The 27,594-nt window shown below is 46.3% G+C and overlaps 1 protein-coding gene across 4 annotated transcripts in view; it reads left to right on the top strand.

The window, feature by feature from the left end:
• Positions 1-13,334: 13,334 nt before the first annotated feature.
• The window catches only part of TNC (tenascin C), a 154,475-nt gene continuing 140,215 nt past the window's right edge, over positions 13,335-27,594 (top strand). Inside the window, exon 1 of one of the 4 annotated variants that reach the window (XM_043530083.1) lies at positions 13,335-13,401. The gene's annotated coding sequence lies outside the window, so the exon portion shown is untranslated. The remainder of the gene's footprint in view (positions 13,402-27,594) is intronic. The other 3 variants (XM_043530084.1, XM_043530085.1, XM_043530080.1) reach the window with 3 other exon arrangements.

Here is a 27,594-nt window from a genome sequence, read left to right as displayed (position 1 = left end):
GGGAGAGGAGAGAAGGAATGAATAATAATCAGGGTAGCAAAATGAGCACCAACCAACTTCTGTTCCTTTGCTGCTGTCCGCTCAAGACCAGCTTTTCAGGATGGGGATGTTGAAGTCAATGGAGCAACACCCGCTGGAGATCTCGGTTTGGGGACATTCTTCCATTGAGGTTACTTTCACATTCACAGGTCCAAAGTGAACGAAAAGATTGCATGGGGTGATAAAATGTAAACAGTAAGAGAACTGGTGTTGTCCAGCTGTGAGAGCAGAGGGCTGGGAGTCAGGGCTCTTGGATTGTATTGCCGAATCTGCTACTAACCAGAGCTGTGCAAAACTCACTAATTTCACGTTCTATAGGGATGGTCTTTTGGAAGAAGGTGCTGAAGAATATAAAAGGGTTATCACTGGCTGCGAGCGCATACACTCCTGTAGAATTTAATAAGGATGGCAATAATAAGCTCTTACAGAAATTATTTTTTAAAAACTATGGAATTTAAGAGAGTGAGGTTTTCTTTAGCTTTTAAAAAAAACACTACAGAATTCTAGAGCAGGAATATGGTTCTTTGTTATATGGTACAGGATGTTTAAACAAAATAAAAGGATAGGAAGGTTCTTATGTTCTAATAAATCCTGTAGGATTTGTTCCATATTCATTGACTGAAAACAATGGAATTACACCATTTTGAAACTGGTGTTGTGGACTGGAGAATCAGGCCTTCAGAGCTTGGAGAAGGTTCAGGTGGGGTTTTATGCCTAAGAAAACCTCCTGGGTAATGATTTCCCTGCAAAAACCCTCACCACGACAGAGCCAGCTGCTCGGGGAAAACAAAATAGAGCAAATTCATCCCTGGTGCATCTCCAGTGTGTGTCAACAGCAGAAGATGCAGGGGATGCCCAGGGCATAAGGTTATCCACCCGATTCCCAACCAGTCTGCAGTGATAAATGGAATGCAAACAGTCCACACTCCTTAGAGAATATGTTATCTTGCCTTGAAATGTGGGATTTAAATTCACCTCTCCAGGCCCTGACAAAAGACCTTAAGTCAACCTGACAGCATGCATGTCTATTGCCAAGGTCTAAGGAAAAATCTATGCTTGAGCTGTTTCTTATTCCCTTCCAACCCACAGACCTCTGCAATTCTCCCCTTCCCCCATGCCTGGTACTGCCAGTCCCAGGAAGAATAGAAATCTAGCGGCCGCTACAAAGAACATACTGTGTAAAGCCCCCTCTGACAATGTCTGATTGCAGACTGCCAGAGAAGGGCAGACCCTAATTGATGCTGTCTCCTCTTGAGTGGGCCTTTTCTTTTCTTTGTATATTTTAACATTTTCTTCTGTCGACCACCCCCAAGAATGCAGGTCTGTGTGTGTCCAATCCCCGTTCATTCATCTTTCTCCGGGGAATATATTTCCTCCATCTCCCCACTACCCCCAGCTCCTGCCAGACATTCTATACCCGTTCCTTGCCCGCTGAACACTTTGGGAAAAGAAAGAGAGAGTGTGTGTGTTCCATTTTTCTCCTCCTCCAACTGAGAGCTCATTGAGAAGATATATATTCCAGCTGTTTGTATTAGGTGTATGAGACCGTTTTCATTCAACCCAGAAGCTATTAAATCACTCAGTGGATCATTTGTGTTCTTGTCGAAAACTGATTTTGCATTAAAGAAAGAAAGAAAGAAAGAAAGGGAGCTGAAGAGAGCCAGACAAAGAGAGCAAACCCTCCCTCCAGTATGATATAGACTTTGTCTACACCAGGGGTGGCCAACCTGAGCCGGAGAAGGAACCAGAATTTACCAATATACATTGCCAAAGAGCCACAGTAATACGTCAGCAGCCCCCCCATCAGCTCCCTCACCCTGCTCCCAGCGCCTCCCACCCACCAGCAGCTCTGCCGATCAGCGCCTCCCCTTTTCCTCCCGCACCTCCCGATCAGCTGTTTCGTGGCATGCAGGAGGCTTGAGGGGGGAGGAGCGAGGGCACGACAGGCTGAGGGGAGGGGGCGGGAAGGGGTGGGGTGGGGGCAGGGCCTGTGGCAGAGCCAGGGGTCGAGCAGTGAGCACCCCCTGGGCACATTGGAAAGTTGGCTCCTTTAGCTCCAGCCCCAGAGTCGGTGCCTAGCTAAGGAGTCGCGTATTAACGTCTGAAGAGCCGCATGTGGCTCCGGAGCCCCAGGTTGGCCACCACTAATCTACACTGTGAAAGACAAAACCTTTGTTGTTCAGAGGTGTGAAAACACACACACACACACACACACACACACACACACACACACACACACTGAAAGACAGAAGTTTTGTCAACAATAAGCGCCGGGGTGAACAGCACTTTGTCGGGGAGCCCTCTCCTGCCCACAAACTTACCGCCTCTCACTGGGGGTGGAATTTTTTTGTTGGTGGCAGAGCTCCCTCCTGCCAACAAACAGCAGCTACCCTGCATGCCTTTTAGCGACACGGCTGTAGCGGCATAGCCGTGTCGCTAAAAGCTGTGTAGTGTAGACATAGCCTAAGGCTCAGAGCAGGAAATTTGCCGAGCATTGCAGGGGTTATGGATTCCTTGCAAGGTCATTTGAACAGATTTGGGACTGTGTGTAAGGGTAGAGTATATTGGGGTGAGAGGTAAGGGGACATCAGGCACTAGAAGACAGGTTGTCATTTCCTTTTCTTATCCCAGAATAACAATGGCTTTATTTTGCGATCTTTCTCTTTTCTATGCCCAGCTCCTATTTCATGAAAAGGAAACAACCCCCAGCACCTTTTCCCTGTGTAAAATCCCTTTCTACAGTTTTTGTTCCTGTTTTAACACACCTCTCACATAGGGCCTGAGCAAATTCAGTGGGAGTCGAATCGGCCCTGTACTAAGATCAGTGCTCTCAATGTGATGGAGAGGAATTATCCTGTTGGTGAGAGAAGAAATCTCAAAGGAGCAGGAGGGGGAAGGAGAGTCTTAAACTGGCCTGCCTGGGTGCAAAATAGAAACAAAGCAAAGTGTTTGTCTCTGTGTATGCATTACTGCAAGTAAAATTCACTATATTTGCTAGCCAGCACTCTTTCCTGATCAACAACTCCCATAATGTCCTATTGAAAGATCTGCTTCTTTTGAGGAAGAAGTTGTCACATTCAGCATGACAGAGTGGTTAGAGGAAAGGAGGATGAGTCAGGACTCCTGTCTTTCATTCCCAGGTCAGAGTGTTTGAACTCCAGATCCAAATGTAGTAGTGTGTGCCTGTCTCTGATCCCGGCACTCAAGTATGTATCCTGCCTGAACCCAACCCAAACTCCCATCCTTGGGAAGTTTGTTTTTTACTATCTGGAACAAGGCTCTGGGCATCTGGCCTGCTAACGTAGTTCGGCTCTCCCTAGCACAGTATTACATAACTGTGGCTGTGCACACATAGCTGAAAATGTGGCATAATATGGAATCGCAGAGATGTTGAGACAGACACAAACAAGTTTCCACACAGCTTGAGTAGCAGCTTTCTCTCTCCAGTTTACCAGGGGTTACACCCTCTATACAGCATAGAGATGTCTAGTAGTTGAATAATATGCTGCAATTAAGATATCATTAAATAACCTGGATATTCAGAGCCTCCTGGGGATTTAGGCCCAGATCCTCAAAAGTATTTTGGCTCCTAACTTTCGCTGAAATACTTTGAAGATCTGATTCTTAGAATCTGTCCTGAGCAGGACCACCCTTGGGGTTGCCAACTTTCTGACCAAACAAAACTGAACACCCTTGCCCTGCCCCTTCTCCGAGGCCCCCCCGCTCACTCCATTCCCCCTTCCTCCATCACTTGCTCTCCCCCACCCTCACTCACTCGCTCATTTTCACAGGGTTGGGAAGGGTCCCTTTTCGACTGGGTGTTCGGTTGAAAACTGGACAGCTGGCAACCCTACGAGCGGTTACACTTTGAGATGCTACAATTTTAGCTGGAAGAACTTTCTTCTTGGTGTTTGTCAGACTGTATTTCCCAAACTTGCTGATTCAACATTCAAGAACACAACTGACTTTCTGTTCTGGCTGTCCCAGTGCAGAGGGAAAGCCCCTCCTTCCCTGTCCCCATAGTGATCAAAATGTTTGTATAAAGCACATTTCCACCATGCTCATTGTGAAATCAACCATAAGAGCATGTTTCCAATATGATCCAACTTCTTTCTATGACCAGCCTCCAACCAGGACGGAAATGCAATCTGAACAGGCTGGAAATTAACAAGTTATGAAGGACATGATTGAAACAACATTTTGTTTGGAGCCAGCTCTGAGACACTGAAATGTCAGTTTCCATGTTTTATCCAAATCAGGCATGTGTATGGTTATGCCAGCCGTGCCTCACTCCGCCATCTCAGAAAGCCAGAAGTCCTTGATCCACACCCTTAAGCAGGAGTCTTTCTTTCTGGCATGTGGGGCTGACGCAACACTATCTACTTACAACATGACTCATGGAAATAGTGTGCCAACCGCGTAGAAGTTAAAATGTTCCTGAATTAGGTTAGTGAAACCGTTGTGAGAATGGGTAGTTCCTATTCTAGTGGAAGTGATCAGAAGACCCAAATTGTCACTGTACCTACTTGTAGTGATGGCTGTGAATTCTACTGCACTGGCTTTGGTAGATAATGGTTTAGGTCTTGTCTACACACAAACTTGCACCAGTTTAGTTAAACCAGTTTTGTTTAACTGGTTTAGTTAAATTCCCATGTTGCTAGTAAGCATGCAGGGCTGATTTGTAATAATACTGTATGTGACTGGGTTGTTTCGATTCATGCTATGGCTGTATTGGATTATTTTAAATGTTTAGTGAATGCATGCGTTGGTTTAGTTTAATAGCAGGGCTGTTAGGAAACTAACAGGAAGGCAACAAAATGGTTCTAGATTTCTAGACAACCAGCCTCCTAATAACCACAGAGAGTATGACTAAAAGACAATGCCTGAGCTATTAGCTGGGGAAATGTTACTTCCAGGCTCCAGCCAAACTTGTTTTGCCAAGACTGGAAGCCCAAAGATCAAAAGGACACTAAACAGTTAATAAGCCGCTCTCCAGAGAGAGGGGGAGGCAGCTGTCAGTTGGTGGTTCATGGAGCACATCCTGACACCAAGGCAAACTGGGCTGGAGAATCTGGAAAAGCAAAACAGGCCCGGCCCACATCCACAGGGTGATAGGGCATAGAGTAGGACAGACATGCACGTAGGCCTTTTGTAGTGTTAAATTCCTTCTCTTATGCTCAGTTCCTGCTGTTAAGATTAAACAATGCTTTGGTTGGAGAAGCTCACATGTATTAACCACTAGTCACAAACTCCTGAAGGGACGACGTGCGGTGGCTGCCCAATCCAGGCAGGCCTGCTGAATAGTCGCAGTTGATACACAGGGGGCTGAAGCCCAGAGCCAGGTCTAAGAGTGGGAGAATCGCAGCATTTCACCCCAGGAGACATGAAAGCCTGACTCCTGAGGAGGAGCATTCAGAGACCAGACGGGAGAGTGGTGCAGTTAGAACTGCAACCGTGACAGTGGCTTTTCTGCCACGGTCTGTGCTGGAGGGGTGCAGCGTGTGGTAGCCAGAATCCCTCCTGGAGGACTCAGTTCTACCTGCTATGCTCCAGCAGGCTGGGAAGGGAAGGCACTGAGGTTGCTCCTGAAATGATATTCCCAAGGTAGCAACACAGTGAGCTGCAGCCCAGCTGCCAACTCAGCCCTTTTCCTTTCTTTTAATGATTAAAATATATCGGAAGAATTAAAAATAGAGGAAGAAGAGCCCATGCAGTGGCGTACATGGAGCCAGAGAGCTCGGGGTCTGTTGACTTCGGTGGCACTAGACTAAGCCATACAATTGGAAGTGTGGAGAGGCAGAGGCAAATCAAGGGGGCAGCAGATTCCAGTCCAAGAATGGCCGTGCATTAACCTCATTCAAGTATTAGAGGGGGAGCCGTGTTAGTCTGGATCTGTTAAAGCGGCAAAGAGTCCTGTGGTACTTCACAGACTAACAGACGTATTGGAGCATAAGCTTTTGTGGGTGAATACCCCCTTCGTCAGATGCATTTGGTAGAAATTTCCAGAGGCAGGTATAAATGTGCAGCAAGAATCAGGCTATGGATAACGAGGTTCGTTCAATCAGGGAGGCTGAGGCCCTCTTCTAGCAGTTGAGGTGTGAACACCAAGGGCGGAGAAACTGCTTTTGTCGTTGGCGAGCCATTCACCGTCTTTGTTTAATCCTGAGCTGATGGTGTCAGATTTGCAAGTGAACTGAAGCTCATCAGTTTCTCTTTGAAGTCTGGTCCTGAAGTTTTTTTGCTGCGGGATGGCTACCTTTAAATCTGCTATTGTGTGTCCAGGGAGACTGAAGTGTTCTCCTACAGGTTTTTGTATATTGCCGTTCCTAATATCTGACTTGTGTCCATTTATCCTTTTATGTAGGGACCGTCCAGTTTGGCTGATGTACGTAGAGGGGCATTGCTGGCACATGATGGCATATATTACATTGGTGGACGTGCAGGTGAATGAACCGGTGATGGTGTGAAGTTAGTTCTTTCTCTAGATGGGTGGAGAAGAGAGAGCTTTGTCTTAGTCGTGGTCCGGACTGGAGGGATGGGGAGCTGTGGATGAACTTCCCTGTCATACCTGGTTCATTAGCCCACTGAGCCCTTACCTTTAATGCCATCCCTCTCCTTGATCCTCACTCATCTTAACTATCTAGGTACTTATCTGGTCTCCATCATCATAGTATCTGAGTACCACACACACATTAATGAATGAATGTACACTACACCCTATAAGCTTGGGCAGCATTATTATACCCATTTCACAGATAGGAAATTGAGCACTGGGAGACTGAGTTGTCCAAGGTCACGCAGGGAGTCCATACCACCTCTGGGAACTAATCCAGATCCACTGAACCTCAGTCTAGCACCTTCGCCACAAGATCATTCTTCCTTCCACCCACTAGTTTCTCAGAGTAGATAAGGGAAGCAGGGGGATCTCAGTGTTTCCTTTCTAATTACTATGGTTTCTTTATAGTGGCATGAAAAATGCTGCTGTTTAACCTCAAACACTATGGAAAACAAATCTTGAGACTCTATTGTTTTCTAAACAAAAGAAAAGCAACAGGGCAGTTAAGTGCTCATTAAATGTAATGGGAGAGGGTTCCGCTCGTTTTCTGTGCGGATACCAACATTCAGCCTTTTCTTTTGAGTCACATAAATGTCAAAATCTCCACATCTGACCCCAAAGCTTTCCCAGAACCCTGTGGCTTTGGAGGCACAAGCTGAAACCAATCACCAGCCATGTGAGCCATGCCCAGGGTGGGGAAAGCAAGGTTCGCAAGGAGCCCGCAGTGAGGCTGAGTACGTCTCAGCCTTTGCAAACGGTTTCTGGCTGGAAGTTTGGTTTCCTCCTTTTCTCCTGATTTCTCCATTGCAACCCCTCTCCTCTAGCCTCATTCAGAAAGGAGCTCTCTGGCTTCTTGTGTTGCCTTTTGTTGGTGCTTGGCAGCAGTGGGCAGAGCTTTGGTTTGCTAATGGATTCAATGACCTTCTCCCCCCCCACACCCCTCCCCCCCCCCCACACACACACTCCAGCATGGCAGAGAGATGTCAGAGCTGATATACTCAGAGGATTCAAGCTTAGGGCCAGATTGCAGTGAGATTTGTGTTCTCAGCTCTGGGGAGTCTCATGTCTATGAGTGACCTGGGACTACAGCTGAGTGTAATCTGACTACTATTATTTATTATCACTATAGCACCGAGGATGCCTAGTTATGGACCAGGACCCCAGGGTGCTAAGTGCTGTATAAACCCAAATCAGAAAGACTGTCCCTGCCCCCAGAGGGCTTACAATGTAAGTATGGAGGGTGCCTGTGTTTGTTTCATTTTCAAAGGCCTGTCTGTGTCCATGTTTTATATGCAGAGGTGGATGCTGTGTGGTGAAGGACCAGGAATCTCACACTTGAACTTTCTTCATCAATCACGTAATGCACTGAAAATGGACCCTGTGGAAATAGCATCAAAGCTCCTGGGTTTACTGTCTCTTCATGACTTTTCTTTATCTCCCTGGCCATGTGCTGGGGCACTTGGCAAAGCAAAATGAGAGGGACTTTTACTGCCACTGCTTGCGCCATATACATTGTGGGCCCAACTGAAAGCCCATTAAGATGGGTGGAAATCCTTTCAGAGACTTCACTGGGCTTTGAGCCAGGCCCTTTGGGGTTAAAAAGAGAATGGGGGAAGAGAGAGGAGGGAGAAGGATCCACAGCAACCAGCAATTGTGACCTGCTGGGGAGTGGGTTTCATCAGTTCTCCTCTGTGCCCAATCTGCAGAGGGTCTGAGTCAGTTCCAGCCCCGGCTTTGGATCTTAACTTGAGCTATAGCAGCTTATGCTTTAAATTCTGCAGGTCTCTGCTTCAATCCCTGGTGTTTTGGGCAAGATGATGGCTGTCCCACACAGTGGCAGATCAGCCAATGATCCCATGGGGTTCATGCCCAGGGGCCCCGACCAATTGGGAGGCCCTGGAAAAATGGGCACCACCCCCCCCCCCAGCAGACAAGCGTCAGGGTGGGGCAGGGTGGGGGAAGTCTCTGCACCCTGGCCCCGCTCCCCAGCAACCGTGTCAGGTTGGGGAAGCCCCTGACCCCACTCCCTGGCAGAAGTGCCAGGTTGGCGGGGCAGGAGAAGCCCTAGCACCCCGACCCTAGCCCCCGCAGAAGCATGGGGTGGCGGGGGAAGCCCTGGTGGGAGGTGGGGGGCAACAGAGCTCCTGTCTTGGGGCTGCAGTGGGGGAGCAGAAAGGAGTAAATGGTGGGGGGCCGCAGTGGGGAGGTGGAATGGGGGGATCCTGGGTGGAACGGGGTGGGGACGCGAGGGGAAGGGGCTGAATGGTGTAGGGCCGTGGGCAGGGCCGCAGGGGGAAGGTGTGGGGAGGGGCCCCCACTTGCTCTGGCCCAGTGCTCCACAAAACCTTAATCTGCCTCCGGTGACGCATCAGGGTTGGCTGAACATAGAACCGACCCCTGATTATCCCAAAGAGGCAGGGATCCAAATGTGTCTGAATAACAACCGTCAGGACCTGCATCTGTACAGAATCACGGTATGGTCCCTGTTGCTTGGCAGCCCATTCCTCTCATTGAGATTCTGTAATTGAGAGAAAGTGACACCAGGATGGACAGTTTGATGAGAACTAAATTTCGTCATGTTTGAGACTAGTGTACAGCTGGGGATAAGAACAATTAACCTTGGTCCCAGATGGTGAGACTCCTAAACAAAGGGTTTGTGTGTTTAATCCGTGTGTGTGTTGTGGGGAGGGAGGGAGGTTGGTTGGTTGGTTTTTTTTCTTCACAAACAACTTGTTTCTAACCTCAAAACTGCTTGGCACAGGGAAAGACTTCTCAGAAGACTCTGCAAATAGCAAATCCACATAAGCAGGATATTTTACAAAGAAAATAGAACACCCAAAGATCCACTTGAAAAATAAACAGCTGCCATCTCGGCATCCACTCCTATAGAGGGGGAATGGGAACCCAGTCACCTCGAGAAGAGTTTAGAGGTATTAATCTCCAGAGCAGAAAACAGAGGAAATATTAAAGCAAACTCTTGAACAATACTTTATTAGAACATTCATCATAGTTAAGATAAATAAACAATAAATCACACAATAGTTTCCAAGTAACCCTGGATTATGCAATGCCACCATGACAGCCGCAGAGGGACAATAACTCCCTTTATGAAATTATAAATAAAACCCTCTGCAAATAGTTGGAGTAGAGCCACCAGTAATGAAAAAGCAGCATATAATTAAATAGAGACTGTGGTCAGTTGGTTAGAGCAGGGAGACTGGGAGCCTGGGCTCCTGGGACCAATCTCTGACCCTGCTACTGAGCCACTATGTGGCCTTGGGCAAACTACTTAACCTCTCCCCCCTCGGTTCCCCCAATAAATTGCACTGACCTTGTTCCCAAAGGGGAGGGTTGTCTGTAAATCTTCGTAGATGGGTCTCATTATCATAGCATCTGAGTGCTTCACAACTGTTAATGGATGTTAGCCCCACAATGTCCCTGAATAGAAGGGAGGTATAATTCCCATTTTAAAGGTGTGCAACTGAAGCAGAGGATCGGTTAAGTTATTTACCCAGTGTCACACTAGTAGGAAGAAGAAGAAACAAATAAAGCCAGAGGAATAAGCCGTACACCAGAAACAAGGGAGGCTGTGAGGATGTTTCCATTAAGGGCACGCTCTTTCATATGTTAGGTGTTGCTTAGGGTACCACAGTGAAAGGCAATTTAGAACAAAGAAACAAAAACCTAACGACGGAATGTACAATCGTTAGGCAGATGCTCCATATGAAAACACACACATTTCTATTGTAATCTATGAACCACAGTGATTGTAGTAATAATAATATCATAAAGGATTTTTCCACTTTACACTTTTTTAAAAATAGCTTTTCTCTTTGTTCTTCGCTTTACACTATTTGCCTCCTGAAAGTTTGGTAGTGGGGGAAAATCAATTCACCAAACTGATTTCCTCAGTTTCTATCAGATATTATTGGGAGTTTGTGGTTTGTTATTGAGGGAACTGAAAAAATATGACTGTTTTTGTATTACACTAGCTTCTGCTTTCTGTATATAGCACAGTGGCAGAGAAAAAAAGAGAGATAGAAAAAGCTTTGTTGAGGCCAACATTGCTCTGGGAAGGGAGTTTTTATTAGTGTAGCAGAGACAGCAAGGTGAGAAAACTAATATTGCTTTTTGTAGTATTCAGTGAACTTGGGACAGCTGTTTTCTGTTTTTGTTTCTCCTTTCTAAAGAGATTTTTAGAATTAGTATTGTCCTGTCTCCTTGGCCCCCATCAGATTATGACAAGTTTATGAGAGGGTGTAAAATTGATGGGGTGAGGTGGAGTAAATTGCACATTGTGAGTCTGAGTTGCTGTCTCTTACCCATCAAAGGTCATATTTCATTCTCAGTTACATGGTGAAATTACAATGAGAGGTTAATGGGAGTTATGCCCATGAAAAGGAGGGAAGAATCTGGAAAGGGATGCAGCAGGAAAATTAGCTAATGGGAGGTTATACAAAGGTATAAAGTAAAGCACCTCCTCCACTTTGATACACCTTTTTTCACCTTCTTTGATCCCTTCTGCATATAAATTACATCAATATAGACTTACTCAGGATTTACTCCAGGTTTTGCCATTGACTTCATACCATCTCTGTGCCAGGTGGAGAGTCACACTACTGTGGTACTATTGGTGGTGGACAAGAGTGAATGTGGCCCTTAGACTCTCTAACGTCCCCTTACTGATGTGTAACACACATTGCCTTACATACGGTTTCTGCATTTGCCCCACATTCCCCAGAAGGCTCTCTCTTCCAGAAGAGATTATTTAGCAAATCCCTGTGTCCCCCCACCCCCATGGATGGGAGAGAGACTCTTCTGCCAGTCTTCACCTCAGTTTCATTTCCCCCTGTGGCAATAGCTTGTCCATTAGATGATAACTGTCTAGGAACAGCAGCTGTCCAGCCAATGCATTGGGATGCCACAGGATTGTGTGCAGGCTCTCACAGTAGGTTAATTTCAATGCTCCCTGCTGGAACTGTGAAATTGACAAGAAAGCCTGATAGGTCCCCTGATGGGAACTCCTCCTCTGGCACACTGTTCGGACTGTCACCCTGGGGTAGGTGGAGGGCTCCAGCTAGAGCCCGGCTGCCCCTTGAGCTCCTAGCTACCCGCTCCCAGGCACCTGCTGCTGGAGCTCCCTTCTCCTCACTGGGACCCCTGCTGCCCCATAGGCTCCTGGCTCCCAGTCGGGCTGCTGTCCCCGCTCCCTGGTAGGAGTCCTGCTTCCTCCCGGCTCCCCACTCCCAGCCAGGCTACTGCCTGGGCTCCCTGCCCCGAGCCCAGCTGCCAGGTGCTGAGAGCCTGGGCTCTCAGCTCCCCACGGAGTACCCGGAGCGGTCAGAGTTCGGCTGCTCTGAGTGGAGACAATAGCAGCCTGACATTGACACGAATGTCAGCGTCACCGCTGGTGGACTCTGTGCTGTGAAATGGAGCCTGGGGAGGGCTCACAGCTGGGCCTGTCACCCCAAGGGTGGATGGGGAGGAGGCTCTAGCTGTGAGCCCTGAGCGGCTGCCAGTGCCCCACAATGCCCCACTTCAGCTGGTCCTGGTGAGGACACGTTCCATCGGCAGAAAGAGGTTAATGTGGACACCAGCAGCCAATTGAATTACTGTGGTGGCTGTAAGTCAACCTAATTTTGTAGTGTAGACAAGCCTTGCGTGTCTGTACATTAGGGAAACCTGGTTCAGTAGCTCTGACCTCAGCAGCCGGTCAGCAGCCCCACTCTCACTTCCACCAGCCTCAGTTTCGACAAGCAAAGTGACCCCAGCACATTCCCAGCCCCTAATTTTCCCCAACACCATGTGTTCTGCAATGTCCAGCCCTCTCCTAGACAGTTCAAAGAAATAATAAGGTACATTGCTCCTGTAAAGAGACAAAACCTACGTCACCGCTTATTAACTTAACTGGGAGTAAATATGCCCTTGGCTTTAAAGACAGCACTGAGTTGGTTTATGGTAAAGATGAAATAAATTTATTAACAAAATATACAGAGGATTAAGTGAGTTATAGTATAAGGCAGTGGTTCTCAACCTGGGTACTCGTACCCCTGGGGGTTTTCCAGGGGGTACATCAACTCATCTAGATATTTGCCTAGTTTTACAGCAGGCTACATAGAAAGCACTAGCGAAGTCAGTACAAACTAAAATGTCATAAGACGAGGACTTGTTTATACTGCTCTATACAGACTAACACAGCTGCTACTCTGAAACCTATACACTGGACTGTAAATACAATATTTATATTCCAATGTATTTATTTTATAATTTCATGGTAAAAATGAAAGTAAGCAATTTTTCAGAATAGTGTGCTGTGACACTGTTGTATTTTTATGTCCGATTTTGTAAGCAAGTCGTTTTTAAGTGAAATGTAACTTGGAGGTACTCAAGACAAATCAGACTTCTGAAAGGGGTACAGTGGTCTGGAAGTAGACTCGTATACGGAATGAAGATAGAAAATGTTACAAGTAAAACAAAACAAAATACACTTTAAAAGGCTAGAACTTTATCTAGCAAGATACAATATTTACGTAAGCAGGTTTCTCACTTGTATTCAGTTCCCAGAGAGTTCCTTCTCCCCGTGGGTTGAAGGATCCATCTTTTTCAGCTTGCAAGAGCTCTGGCTTCTTAGTGATCGGTGCCAAAGATGGCTTCTCTCCTTGCTTATATCTTCCAAAGTTCAATGAACTTGTTTCAAGAGGCAGGATGACTTCCAGCTGTTCTTCCCATCCTGTGAGCTACCCATCCCCCTGTATCAGACCTGCGCAACATGCAGCCCCTTGGTCTCACGGTGCGGCCCATGGGGGGTGAGTAGGCAAGCGGCAGGGTGGGGCAAGCCAACGGCTGGCTGGCTGGCCGGCCGGCCGGCGGGTGGTCGGGGTGGTGAAGAGGCCAGTGGCTGGGGGGCAGGTGAGCTGGCGGCGGGGCAGGGGGGCTGAGGAGGTGAGTGGGCGGTGAGGAGGGGAGCCGGGAGGGGTGGGGGGATGATGAGCCGAGCGGGCAGTGGCAACAGGAGGGAGGGGGAAGAGCGGAGCCTCAGCACGCTCGCTGCTCCGGGGAGGAGGAGGAAAAGAGGAGGGAGCGTGGCCTTGGGGAAGGGGCTGGAATCAGGGCATATCCCCTCCAGCCCCTGCCATGAGCACCCCCACGACCCCAGCCCACCCCCCCAGCCCTCTGACCACCCTGACCCCTGCACCCCCTAACACCTCCCCAGCCCCCTGCAGCCCCCACACCTCCCCTTCCCTGACTCCTGAACCCCCCTCACACACTCCCAGATCCCTGCCCTGACCCCTGCACCCCCTCACACCTCCCCAGCCCTCTGCACCCCCCCACACATACCCGTCCCCCTGCCCTGCCCCCTCCACCCCCTCACACCCAGCGGGGTGGTGCTGGGGAAGGAGGGTTTGTTTCCACGGGGCGGGCAGCGCTGGTGGGGGGGGTTGTTTCCGTGGGGCCAGGGGGTTTCGGCCCTCAGCTGTTTTCTTTGGAGTAATATGGCCCTCACCGCTTTACTTGTTGTGCAGGCCTGTCTTGTATGATTGATATGTAAATAGGGCTTCCATTGTTTCTGATGCCACCATGCTTAATTTATATGGGAGACAGGTAGATAGCTGTAACCAATGTTCCCTCTAATTTTTGGCATGCTGTGTGCGCAAAAAAATTCTTCTGGGTAAATTGTGCTTCTGTGCAAATTTTTGTGCGCGTGGTGTTTTGCCGTGTGTGCGGGGTTTAGGATCTGTGTGTGCACCCACACGGGCAGAGCTTAGAGGGAACAGCGGCTGTGACATTCCCTCCTGTCTGAGCAGAGACTGTACAACCTAATATCAATTAGTAGTAGCCATAATTCCTTAGTGTTAATATATACATTTCACAATTATATTAATCACCAATGTGTCATTAGCTTTCAGAAAAGACCTTCCTCTGTACAATCAGTTGATTCAATTGCTTATCACTGGAGCTTCAGCCTCTGCGCCTGTGTCTTTATAGACCAGTAAACCATTGCAGTTTATTCTTTGGTCTAGGTTTTACTTTTCAAACTTTTCTCTCCTGCCTGGTGTAGACGCCATACTGTCTTCTCCCCCACTTGTTAGTGTGAGGTTTGCCCCACCCCTTCTTAGCTTGATGGGACTGTTTACTTGATATGTAAATACATTCTCATTGTCTTTCAAAGTGCTTTGGAAGTAACTCCCAGGTAGGGAAAACATGTTTCTTTGTTGCATCTCTCAGTGTTGGGTTTGGTCATAGGGGAAAACCAAATAACTGATGGGGAAACGTCACAACCTGCAGGAAGTGTCTTCCACTGGATAGGCAAGGGGTTCTGCACAAAGAATTGTACGGAGGAAAACTAAAAACAGCCCCCAAAAGCCCCCTTATCTCAAACTTAGAAAAGTCTCACTCTGGAAGTGCTTACAAGGAGGCCATCATCAAAGAACTTGGTTTCTATAAAAAGAAAAGGAGGACTTGTGGCACCTTAGAGACTAACCAATTTATTTGAGCATAAGCTTTCGTGAGCTACAGCTCACTTCATCGGATGCATAAAGTAGAAAATGCAGTGAGGATGTTTTATACACACAGACCATGAAAAAATGGGTGTTTATCACTTCAAAAGGTTTTCTCTCCCCCACCCCACTCTACTGCTGGTAATAGCTTATCTAAAGTGATCACTCTCCTTTCTATAGTAACGTTACCAGTTAAAACATTAGCTGGCATCATCTGTGATTCCTTTGTCTAGGGCAGACTTGTTTACCACCCTCCCGGCATGCCTGGGTTAAACACACCATGCTCATTGTTCTAGCGCAGTGGTTCTCAAACTTTTTGGGCTCAGGACCCATTTGTAAATGTTTGTGGCTTGTCACAACATAGTCTGGGGGTAGAGGTCCTGGGGTGGATCTTGGTTGTATCCTGCTCCTCGTGTGGGGGGGTCCTGCCCAGCACTCACCCCACAGTGACGGTTCCCGCAGCTCCTGTGCTGTGAGGCTGGCTGGGCGTGGCTCTCCGCTCCTGGCATTGCAACCGCCGTAGCTGCAGCGCTGCTCAGGTTTGGCCCCACCCCCCTGACTGGACCAGATTTGTAAGTGGAGTTGTGAACTGGCTCATAGGGTTGCCACTCACTCAAATTTGGCCTACCTGGACTCCTGTCATTATGATGGCTGGGCCAAACCTGAGCTGGGCTGACATTCTAGAGGTTCCAGGCCCTGCAGCAGGGAGGTGACCCCAGCCAGCCCCATGGGACAGGAGCCACAGGAGCTGCCATGCGACCCTTTGAAACATTCTGGTTGCTTAATTTTGCGTCTCGACCCATGGGTTGAGAAACCCAGTTCTAGCACATATCCATTACTCCTAATACCTCTCATGTACATACATCACAGAAGAATATTGATGATCCCTGAGTTGTTAGTTTTCAAATGATATCTCAGAAGGCGTATTTTGTATAAAGATTATTACAGCATTGTGTAGGGTGTGACTACAGGGGTGCTTTGTGTCCCGATAGTATAATTATAGTATAATATAAAAGAAAAATATTTTGTTTTGTGAAAAAATCAGAGATTTCAACTTGGGGCAAAACCAAATTTTGAAATCTTGGAATTTCAGACGGGATGGACAGTTCAAATTTTGACCAGCTATAGCCCTAACTCTGCACCCCTAAAAGTCAATGTGAGGGCTTGTCAGTATGAACTCTTAGTTCATGGCAAGGCGGGGTGTAAATCTACTCCACACTGACCTGCCACTCACTGTGTCCATGTGCATCTGGCTGCCATGCACCAAACCTTTTACAGTGTGCTTTGATGGACCCCGCTTTGGAATGGGCGTAGACTAAAGTGCACTAGGGAACTTTTAGGGCATAGCAGCAGGATCCACATGAACACTTAGTGCCCAGCAGACTAGTGCAGGTCAGATTTACACTCCAGCTTGCCATGAGCTTTGTTCATATAGACAAGCCCACTGTCTTAATGCTGTCTTAAATGAAGTTAAATTAAGCATAACATGCTTTGGAAAATCTCACCATATCAAACCACCCTCTTCTCTTTCATGGACAGACTACATCCTCTTGTGTCATTTTTCTGTCTGATGGCTCTTCTTGTCTCAAAACTTCCCTTCCTAAATCCTTCGGACCTTGGAATTTAGTATATCTCCCCACTGTTTACTGAGTTTAATTATAAACAGTCAGGCATCATACATTTAAGCTCACTTTTTCCTGTTTATTTAACCCCTTGTTTGTGTGAAACTTTGGGATCTGTGATTTTGGGTATGATAGGACAATAGAACCACAGGGTTAGAAGGAACCAGAAAAGTCATCTAGTCTAACCTCCTGCCAAGATACAAGATCATTCAGTCTCGAATTAATGGGGCTAGGAAGAAACATTCCTAGGGGGAAAGTTATTTTATTGTTGGGTTTCTTATACCTTTCTCTGAGATATCTGGTGGTTGCCACCATTAGAAACAGGATGCTGGAGAAGGTGGACAAATGGTCTGATTCAGACGAGCAATTCCTATGTTCCTATAATCAGATTGCACCATCCCATGTTAAAAACTTGCCATAGAAAGGTTAACCCCATAGAGTTCTCTAGAAAACCTCTTCTCTAGCAAGGCTTAAAGACTAGTATGGATTAAGCAGGAGCTGGGGGGTTTCTCCAGGGGATCCAAAGAGAAGGAACCCTGCAGAACTTCATGACCATGTGCCATCCTGTCTAGAAGGCTGTCCCTCTGCATGGCTGTGCTAGCAGCCATCTTCTGAGTACCACTGTGGCTGGGCACTCAATGCCATTGAAAAAACACTTCAGGAGATCACGCTGCTTCCAGACACATTAAACTCCCAATGGAAATTCCACAGAAATATCCTGACACTGAGGATTTTTGTAGGGAATTTCCATTGGTTTTGTTGAAAGCAGCCAGCCCTCTGCTGCATTGTCTTTGATTCCCAGCTGACCCCCCCAGCCCCCCAAATCCCACAGAATTCCAGAACAGCAGGGCAATGCTCATGGAGCTGCCCCAGAAATGGTAAATAATGTTTTGCAGGCAGCAGTACCCCAAGGCTAGAAGAACTCAAGGAATTTTAGCCATAGTCCTGCGAGCAGCAGCATCTTCCGAAACAAGGCCAATACAATATTTTGCAAGGGAGCATATTTCCTGCCTTGTGACTCACAAAGGAGCTTCTGGGAGCCTGGAGTACAGCTGGCAAAGCAGGAGATTTTTTGCTCTTTGCGGTAATCACAGGCATTGCTCCTTCTAATATATGCCAGGTAGTTGCCAGTGCAGTTGAGCACACAAGGCAATGCACAAATCCAAGACATCTCCTATATGCCATAACACTGATGCTAAGTCGACTGAAGTCGTGACAACGTTTTCTTGCCACCGTTAAACCCCTCACATTGTCACCCAGACAGACAATGGTTCAGTAATGGCAAAGGAGTAAAGAATGACCCTGTGGCCCACGCACTCCAGCTCCCACCAGTGAAGAACCTACCACCCGGTGCAGATCAGCCCTGGACTACATGGTGTTGCGTTAATCAACTCCACACTGGTCCTGGCCAGTCTAGAGATGGAACGATCAAGTGAGGCTACATCACTGGCCCCAATACTACAGCAGACCGCCTCAAAGTATGAAATATCTTCTGCAGGGCCAGCTGCTTGAGCATGAATGCTCTTCCAGTGATCTGGCGGAGTGCAACGATCGGGCAATCACATGGGCATGGATGTGGTGGGAAGCAACCAGGAGGACACAACAAGAAGAACCACAGATGTGTTTATTTTTTTTAAGAGATATTTAAAAAGATGGAGGTGAGTGAGATTAGAGCAGATGTAACATTGCATGCAGAGCTGCCACAGTGTGTTGTGCAAATTGATCTGCGAAGTGTTTTCTAGATAGGGTGTCAGTGTGTGAGTTACAGTCATCCAGGTAAGGCAGAGCAGGTTTTGCAGTGATAAGTATCCCGGTATCAGAACTAAGAGCACGCTATCTCTTGAGGCTGTACAAACCTCCTCAGATAATCGCTTTGTCTAAAGGCACTTTCCGAGTGAAGTATTCTATGGCCTGGGAGCTCAGCTTCACTGAGGTCTCTTATTCTCGTTGCTATTTACTTGGTGAAGCCCAGAGGTTGAATATGGATCTGTTGTATTTCAGCAGTGTAGTAACATGTGACTGTATACGCAGGACATTCATTCTCCTTACTACCATGCAAGCAAATGCTGATCAAACTTGTTTTCTGGTACAAATTAGCCTATGCCTAAATCTCAGATCTATCCTGTGACAGTACAGGGAGAGAGAATCATAGAATATCAGGGTTGGAAGGGACCTCAGGAGGTCATCTAGTCCAACTTCCTGCTCAAAGCAGGACCGATCCCCGACTAACTCATCCCAGCCAGGGCTTTGTCAAGCCTGACCTTAAAAACTTCTAGGGAAGGAGATTCCACCACCTCGCTAGGTAACGCATTCCAGTGTTTCACCACCATCATAATGAAAAAGTTTTTCCTAATATCCAACCTAAATCTCCCCCGCTGCAAGTTGAGACCATTACTCCTTGTTCTGTACTTTGATGTATTTTTATTCCAAGGCCTTCACAGAAAATAAGTAAACAAAACAGATCCACTAGCATTTTATCCACCGTCTGTGGTTGCTCCAGGTGTTCAGATCAGTTTTGCTAATCAATACAATATCTGTGAAACTCTCATTGGGTTTTTGTTTTTTGTTTTTTGTTTTGCCCCAAGATGAAAAAATGAGGATCTGTATGAAAAGCTGACTGAGAGCACTGAAAGGGCCAGGAAAGGCATTGTACTGTTCCCTGGGCAAACTGCTTTTCATCTACATCTCTGTGTCTGTCTCGTAGGTTACATTGTGAGTTCTTTGTGGCAGCAACTGTCTTCTATTCTGTGTGCAGAGTGGTGGGCACAATGGGGCCCAGCCCTCGTTGGGGGTCTTCAAAATGCTGCCAGAATCAGAGCTCATCAGGAATTTTTCAACACCATTTTTTTCCCACTGGAAAAGGCCAGTTTGGCGAAACTGACAGTGGAAATGTATCCGTTTTGATGACAATTTCATCGGGAAGGTTCTTAGATCCAGGATGGAATTTCAGAGACAGAGACCTACCCCAGAATAGCCAATAGCTTCGGGTTGTGCACTCACTCTCTGATTCTGGCAGAGCAGGGGCTTTAAACCCAGGTATCCTCCATCTCAGGTGAGTGCCTTACAGTACTGCCAACACTCACAATTTTGTCATGAGTCTCATGATAATTATTGTTTTCTTTAAAGCCCCAGCTCCTGAAGTCAAACGGATATGTGATCATTTCAGCCTTCATTCTTAAAGAAAAAGTCATTTTATAGCCCTCATGGCTGCATTTGGGATTGGCAATACTGCTGACTCTAGGCTAATGGCTGTTCTGAAGTGCTGGTGTCCCCCTGGTGTTTTTTAGAAAAAGAATCCGTCTCCATTTCATTCTGATGCAGAACAAAAATAAATTTCAAACCCTCTAATTTTGTTTTTGCAAACTGAAATGTTTGTTTTCCAGCCCATCCTAACCAGACCACAAACAGTAAATAAGAATAATAGTAAGTTCTGCCTTTAGATATGGAATAAGTGGGATTTGCACTGTGGGCTCTTGGGCCTGTGTTTTCCAAAAAGCTAAGTGAATTGGGTTCTTTTGAAAATCTGGCCAGGAGTGTTACTGTGACGGCTGCCATCTTGACAGAGACACTGGGCATTGGACCAAGACCTCTGGTGCTAAAAGAATGAGTTGTTACAGCTTCACCTAGCAAGGTACGGCTTGTGAGCTGGAGTTAGAGCAGATTCATATCCTTTGTGGACTGACACAGAGGTGGGGAACACGCTTGTCAGTGGGTTACATAGCAATGGGAGCTGCTCGGAGCTGAATAGAGATGGTCAAATATTTTAAATTTTGATCATGTTTTTAGTCAAAACCTTGATTTAATTGAAGCACCCTCTTCTGCCACTCCCTCGATCCCCAAAATCTTTCTTGGATGGCAGCTTAAAATGTTTTGAATTTTGAATCATTGACAAAAATATTCGTTGACTATTCAATTTCCACCAAGTCTGAGTCTTTGGAAAATCTAGCCCTCAGGGAGAAGAGCCCTTAGACAATTGTCCCTGAGTCTTTTAGAAAATCTGGCCTACAATGAGCAAGGATTGTGTAAGTTTTCAACATACTGCGCTGCCTCTACAAATGGAACGGCAGCAAGCCCACCAGATGTCCCAGATTGCTGAGAGGAGCTCTGCAACCCAGAAACAGGATTACATTCTTCCAAGCCGTGGGGTATCACAGGATTTTTCTCCATTCTGAAATGCACATAGAAACTGGAGCATCAGTGCTCAGTCAGTGTGTAGAGTTCCTGTCACAGAGTCAGGCTTCAAACTCTCTCAGCCAATAGTTAACTTCTTCCCTGATCATACTCAACTCACCATTCAAGTTAACCTGGGATGGAGAGAAGTGATTGTACTCACTGAAGTAAAGGTTGAGATCGCCTGGCATTGCCTGGTATAGAACATCCTCCAGCCCCAGAACATGCTCCAGAGTACACATACTGAGTACCCCAAGCACCTCTGAGCGCTGAGTATGTTGAGGGGCCTGTCCTCTGTTGCCTAACATATAAAATCAAAATGTTGACCACACAGGGCATTAAAGATCCCATGAGTTCTACTGCTGGCCCTGTTGACCTGTGGTTTAGGGATGGGAACAAAAGATCTTTGACCTGAAACTCTTCTGTGTTAAAGTCACTATACACCTCATAAAGGGCTCTTAAAAGGGGTGTAGATATAATTGATTCTAACTTTAATGCTCCATTGCACTACCAGAGTTGGCTTAGTGTTAATGAGAATCAGGCCCTAAGAGTGAGAAGAGACCTGCTTTCTAATGCAGACCTAACCCATGACTCCCTCAGGTCCTGATGCTGCAATGTGTCAAGCATCTTCAGTTCATATCAGCTCACTAAAAATACCAGTGAGGATGTGGTGCTGTGGGCTTAGAATCATAGAATCATAGAATATCAGGGTTGGAAGGGACCTCAGGAGGTCATCTAGTCCAACCCCCTGCTCAGAGCAGGACCAATCCCCAATTAAATCATCCCAGCCAGGGCTTTGTCAAGCCTGACCTTAAAAACTTCTAAGGCAGGAGATTCTACCACCTCCCTAGGTAACACATTCCAGTGTTTCACCACCCTCTTGGTGAAAAAGTTTTTCCTAATATCCAACCTAAACCTCCCCCACTGCAACTTGAGACCATTACTCCTTGTCCTGTCCTCTTCTACCACTGAGAATAGTCTAGAACCATCCTCTCTGGAACCACCTCTCAGGTAGTTGAAAGTAGCTATCAAATCCCCCCTCATTCTTCTCTTCTGCAGACTAAACAATCCCAGTTCCCTCAGCCTCTCCTCATAAGTCATGTGTTCCAGTCCCCTAATCATTTTTGTTGCCCTTTGCTGGACTCTCTCCAATTTATCCACATCCTTCTTGTAGTGTGGGGCCCAAAACTGGACACAGTACTCCAGATGAGGCCTCACCAATGTCGAATAGAGGGGAACGATCACGTCCCTCGATCTGCTGGCAATGCCCCTACTTATACAGCCCAAAATGCCATTGGCCTTCTTGGCAACAAGGGCACACTGCTGACTCATATCCAGCTTCTCGTCCACTGTCACCCCTAGGTCCTTTTCCGCTTCAGTGTGTGCAGTATAGGTCTACCAGATCCCTAGGGTTTGTACTTTCATTGCTCGCCCGGGCTGCAGCCCACACCGCTATGTCCTGACTGCTGTTCTTGGCAAGCTAGCTAGACTAAAGCTAGTGTGGTATATCTGCTCACTGGAGATGTAGCCGTAGTGTTGGAAGAAACTGAAACCAGGCAGATATTGGACATGCGATGAGGCTGCATTGCAAATTACAGCCCTTGCTTAATCGTTGCAAAAATGATTTTAATTGCTAGCCCTTGTAAATAAAACTTTGTAGGAAGTGACTTTGTCCTTCCAGTAGGAACAGAAATCTGGCTTAAAGAGTTCACTCTTAACCCACGGGAGATGTGTGTGTAATTTATGGACAGTATGGATCATTTTATCATTTACCCCTTTCCCTCAAATGTGGTTTTGTTATGTGTGTTAGCTTCATTCTCTTCAGTAGCTTACTCTAATTACATCTGAGAATCACAGCACTAGCAGGGGGGAAATGCAGAGAAGCACCATGCAATCAATTTTTCCCTCCCAGAAGCTGCCTCCTGTAAGTGCCAGGGAGTTTTCCAGAAGGCTTGTTTTGCAACATGGTTTTCAATTTTCCAGCACTATTTTTTTCCCCCCAGACCTCCCCAATTTTTATTGCAGCTAGTGTTTCGGATTGACTGTCATCAAGGTTTACAGAAGGCTCAGGCATATTTCCACCGCCCCTTCAGAAGCGCCTGAAGCCGTATTACGCAACATGAAGATTCATTCACATTTAAACAATGGCTTAATGGGACAGTGCTTCTGGCAACCAAAGACATCTGTTTACACTTAGCCAGGGTACAGTTTCCACAGTAAACATTTCCCTGGTTCTGTCATTCAACAGGCTTCTAGTTTCATTGTGGCTTGGAGTCTTTCACGTACATCCAGCTGACTCAGAGTACAGTCTCTCAGAAGACACAGAGCACACTGCAGTAGCAGGCTCTTAATGCGTCAATATCATCACGTAAGCCAATGACACATTGCTGATGCTAGGGGAAGAATCTATCTAATCAACTTATTATTCCATCCCCCTTGCTGGTACTATTAAAGTGAACACACAAAGTTCTCTGTATCTTTCTCCTGTCCTTGTTCCAAAAAAAAAAGCTGTTTGTTTGTATTTTTAATAGGGATTCTAGTTAGGGATTCGCAAAAAGAAAAGGAGGACTTGTGGCACCTTAGAGACTAACCAATTTATTTGAGCATAAGCTTTCGAGAGCTACAGCTCACTTCATGGGATGCATTCAGTGGAAAATACAGTGAGGAGATTTATATACACACAGAACATGAAAAAATGGGTGTTTATCATGCACACTGTAAGGAGAGTGATCAGGTAAGGTGAGCTATTACCAGCAGGAGAGTGGGGTGGGGAAGAAAACCTTTTGTAATGATAATCAAGGTGGGCCATTTCCAGCAGTTAACAAGAATGTCTGAGGAACAGTGGGGGGGGGGGGGGGGGGGGGGGGGGGGGGGCGGGAGGGGGGAATAAACAAGGGGAAATAGTTTTACTTTGTGGAATGACTCAACCACTCCCAGTCTCTATTCAAGCCTAAGTTAATTGTATCCAGTTTGCAAATTAATTCCAATTCAGCAGTCTCTCGTTGGAGTCTGTTTTTGAAATCTTTTTTGTTGTAATATTGTGACTTTTAGGTCTGTAATCAAGTGACCAGAGATGGTCACATGGTGGCACATATCACATTGGTAGATGTGCAGGTGAACGAGCCTCTGATAGTGTGGCTGATGAGATTAGGCCCTATGATGATGTCCCCTGAGTAGATATGTGGACACAGTTGGCAACGGGCTTTGTTGCAAGGATAAGTTCCTGGGTTAGTGGTTCTGTTGTGTGGTGTGTGGTTGCTGGTGAGTATTTGCTTCAGGTTGGGGGGCTGTCTGTAGGCAAGGACTGGCCTGTCTCCTAAGATTTGTGAGAGCGATGGGTTGTCCTTCAGGATAGGTTGTAGATCCTTGATGATGCGTTGGAGAGGTTTTAGTTGGGGGCTGAAGGTGATGGCTAGTGGCGTTCTGTTATTTTCTTTGTTGGGCCTCTCCTGTAGTAGGTGACTTCTGGGTACTCTTCTGGATCTGTCAATCTGTTTCTTCACTTCAGCAGGTGGGTATTGTAGTTGTAAGAATGCTTGAGAGAGATCTTGTAGGCATTTGTCTTTGTCTGAGGAAAGCTTATGCTCAAATAAATTGGTTAGTCTCTAAGGTGCACAAGTCCTCCTTTTCTTTTTGCGAATACAGACTAACACGGCTGCTACTCTGAAACCTGTAGTTAGGGATTGGTGAACTGGTTTGGATAAAATTACTCATCTGAACAAAATTAATAAGCACCCCTTTGGTATATCTTTTTACCTTAAATTCAAACCCAACATCAACTTTTAAAAAAGTTAATTGTACTTGTTTATTCTAGTTGTTTACCCAGAAATATGTTAGAACATATATAAAGATTCTTTCTTAAAGTAAAAAAAAGAACTTTCCCCTTTCCTGGGGGCGGGGGGGGGAACCCACCACCACCTATAACAATGGTTAACTTTCAATTTTTTTAATATATCTTTGACAGGCATTTAATGGGAAGTTACACCACTAAGAAATTTGACTTTTCCAGTCAAAATGAACAACTGACATAATTAATAGTTACATGTTACACAAAAAAATCTTTGCTCCAGTCGGCATCTATCCATGACAACATTTTATTGGTATTTTCCTTGACCCTGAGAAGGCCTCCCATCTGCAATATGATCGCTATCAATTTATTTCCCTACCATAGTATACCAATGATGATGGGAAGCATAAAATCTGATATCCTAGCATGGCAACTTTGTCCCTCTCTGTAATCTGCTATGAACTGAACAGTGTCAGGGTGGGGAGACAAAAAAGATTTCTGAAGTTTACACTCTGCTATGAAATAAGAGTAACTGTATACTCCCTATAAAGGCTCACAGCATTTCTGGACTCTTTCAAAGGTAAAGTGGATTAATCTTCACTTCTCGATGGCTTTATATTACAAAAGTCCAGAGCCAGAATGGTAATTCTGTGCGGATTATAGAGTTCCCCTAAATTTCCATTGGTTAATGCTATATCCATCAGTTCCTACCTGCCCTCTAATAGTGATCAACTGTGATGCACTGATGCTAGAACACAAAGGAGTGTGCTGCCGAAAGAGCTGTAATGGTACATCCAGGTGTATTTGACTTTGTTTTTCTAGATACTGAGACATAATGGGCTGCCTGTCTCCTTCAGTCCCAACTGACACATACTTAGTTCCATTCCCCATGCATTATTATTGTTACCTGCTTGGGTACCAGAGCAATGATTAACACAGCTTGGTGTGTTCCTATATAATTCAGACTGAATTGGTGTTGTGATTAAGAGCTTATTCCTCCCTACTTGGTACCATTAAGGACTCCAACCAAGCTGTGAAGGGGGCAAAGGGCCAAATTCTGATCTCTTTTGCATCCACCTGCAACCCATTGACATCAATAGATTTGGATGGGTGCAAATGAGGCAGAATTTGGATTTAGCATGGGATTTAGGTTGCATTAATAGAGGAATAGCATGCAAGTCACGGGAGGTGAGAGTGCCACTCTACTCGGTGTTGGTTAAGCCTCAGCTGGAGTATTGTGTCCAGTTTTGGTCACCAATATATAGAAAGGTTGTGGAGAAACTGGAAAGGATCCAGAGGCGAGCAACAAAGATGATCAGAGGAATGGAACACAAGCCATATGAGCAAAGGCTGAAGGAACTGGGCACGTTTAGTTTGGAAAAGAGGAGATGAAGGGGGGACATGATAACGGTCTTCAAACACTTGAAAGGCTGCCATAAAAAAAAGATGGAGAAAAGTTGTTCTCTCTTGCCACAGACAAGAGGCAATGGGTTCAAACCACAACAGAGCAGATTTAGATTAAATCTCAGGGGAAACTTCCTAACTGTAAGAACAGTAGGACAATGGCACAGACTGCCTAGGGAGGTTGTGGAAGCTTTTTGCCTGAAGAATTTCAAAGGGAGGCTGGATAGCCAGCTGTCTTGGATGGTTTAGTCACAACAAATCCTGTGTCTTGGCAGGGGGTTAGACTAGGTGACCCTTGCAGTCCGTTCTAAACCTGTGGATCTATGAGTCTTAAAGTCACCCAGCAACTGCCTGATTTTGCTCCCTCTGCAGTCAGTGGTAAAGCTCCCTTTGACTTTTATGCCCCAGCCATCATATCTGAACTCTTCACAATCTAGTGTACTTCCCCTCACTGTTTCCCTGTGTGGTATGACTAATAGCCCCATTGTACAGATGGGGCCTGAAGCACAGAGAGGCTAAATTATCTGCCCCTGGTCACACAGAAAGTCTCTGGTGGAACAGAGACTTGAACCCAAGTCTTTGGGTAGTATCCAACCACTAGACTATCTTCCTCACTTCACTACTAAAGTTCCCAGTGATAGCCACAGGAGCACTGTTAGGCAAATGTTATTTATTCTATGATCTTGCTCAACTCTGAACCTCTGTTCAGTCTGCCGTTGTGTCAGTTCAGTGTTGTTTTATTTTGCTATGCACTGGGATGACACCATCAAACTGTTGACAAGTGCACACAACCCTCTACACAACAACAATGCCCAGGGTTACACTGAAGCTACCCCCCCTTTCCACTCCTGTGGGAGGGAAAGAAATGTCTCTTTTAATGGCAAATGTGCCCCATTACATTAGGTGACAAATCCCCATATGCCTTGATGGAAGATGTGGACTGAATGAGAACTGGCTATGTCCCTGCTTGTTTTCTGGCTACTTCAATCAGAGCTAGTGTATCCATGTGTGCAGAGTCGGCCGTATGCTTCTGAGACTATACAGCCACAAAAGGTTGTGCTTCTTTGGCAACCATACCCCCCCACACAAACACACACATACATACACACTCATGGTCACATGGAAGCAATTGTTTAAAAGATGAATGATGATTCATATCAAAGCTACTTCCCCAATTCCCTGTTTGTGGTCCTGTCTGACTCTAGCCCCAGCTGTGAGACTGAATGAATTCCCTGACTGACTTCACTGCTTGGGAAATTATGCGACAGCAGCATCTCCTGGGTAATGTGGTTGCAATATGCTGAACAAACGGGCATGTCGGTGGGGGTGGTAGCAGGAGACAACTCCAGCCTTAGGAGGTCAGAGACCTGTAGGAAGTAGCTGGGATCATGGCTATTGGAAATGAGTGGATGATGTCATAGATGGGAAGGAGCTGGCTACAGCCGTGCAAATATGGCTTGGCATGCGGCCACAGAAAATCTAGGAATGACCCTGACTAGTGATCTGGCCCACTCTAGC

Source organism: Chelonia mydas, chromosome 16 (assembly GCF_015237465.2).
Source record: "Chelonia mydas isolate rCheMyd1 chromosome 16, rCheMyd1.pri.v2, whole genome shotgun sequence".
In the NCBI taxonomy this organism is placed as follows: domain Eukaryota; kingdom Metazoa; phylum Chordata; order Testudines; family Cheloniidae; genus Chelonia; species Chelonia mydas.
Note: the sequence above shows the minus strand (reverse complement) of the source record. Positions and strands in the feature narration are given on the sequence as shown.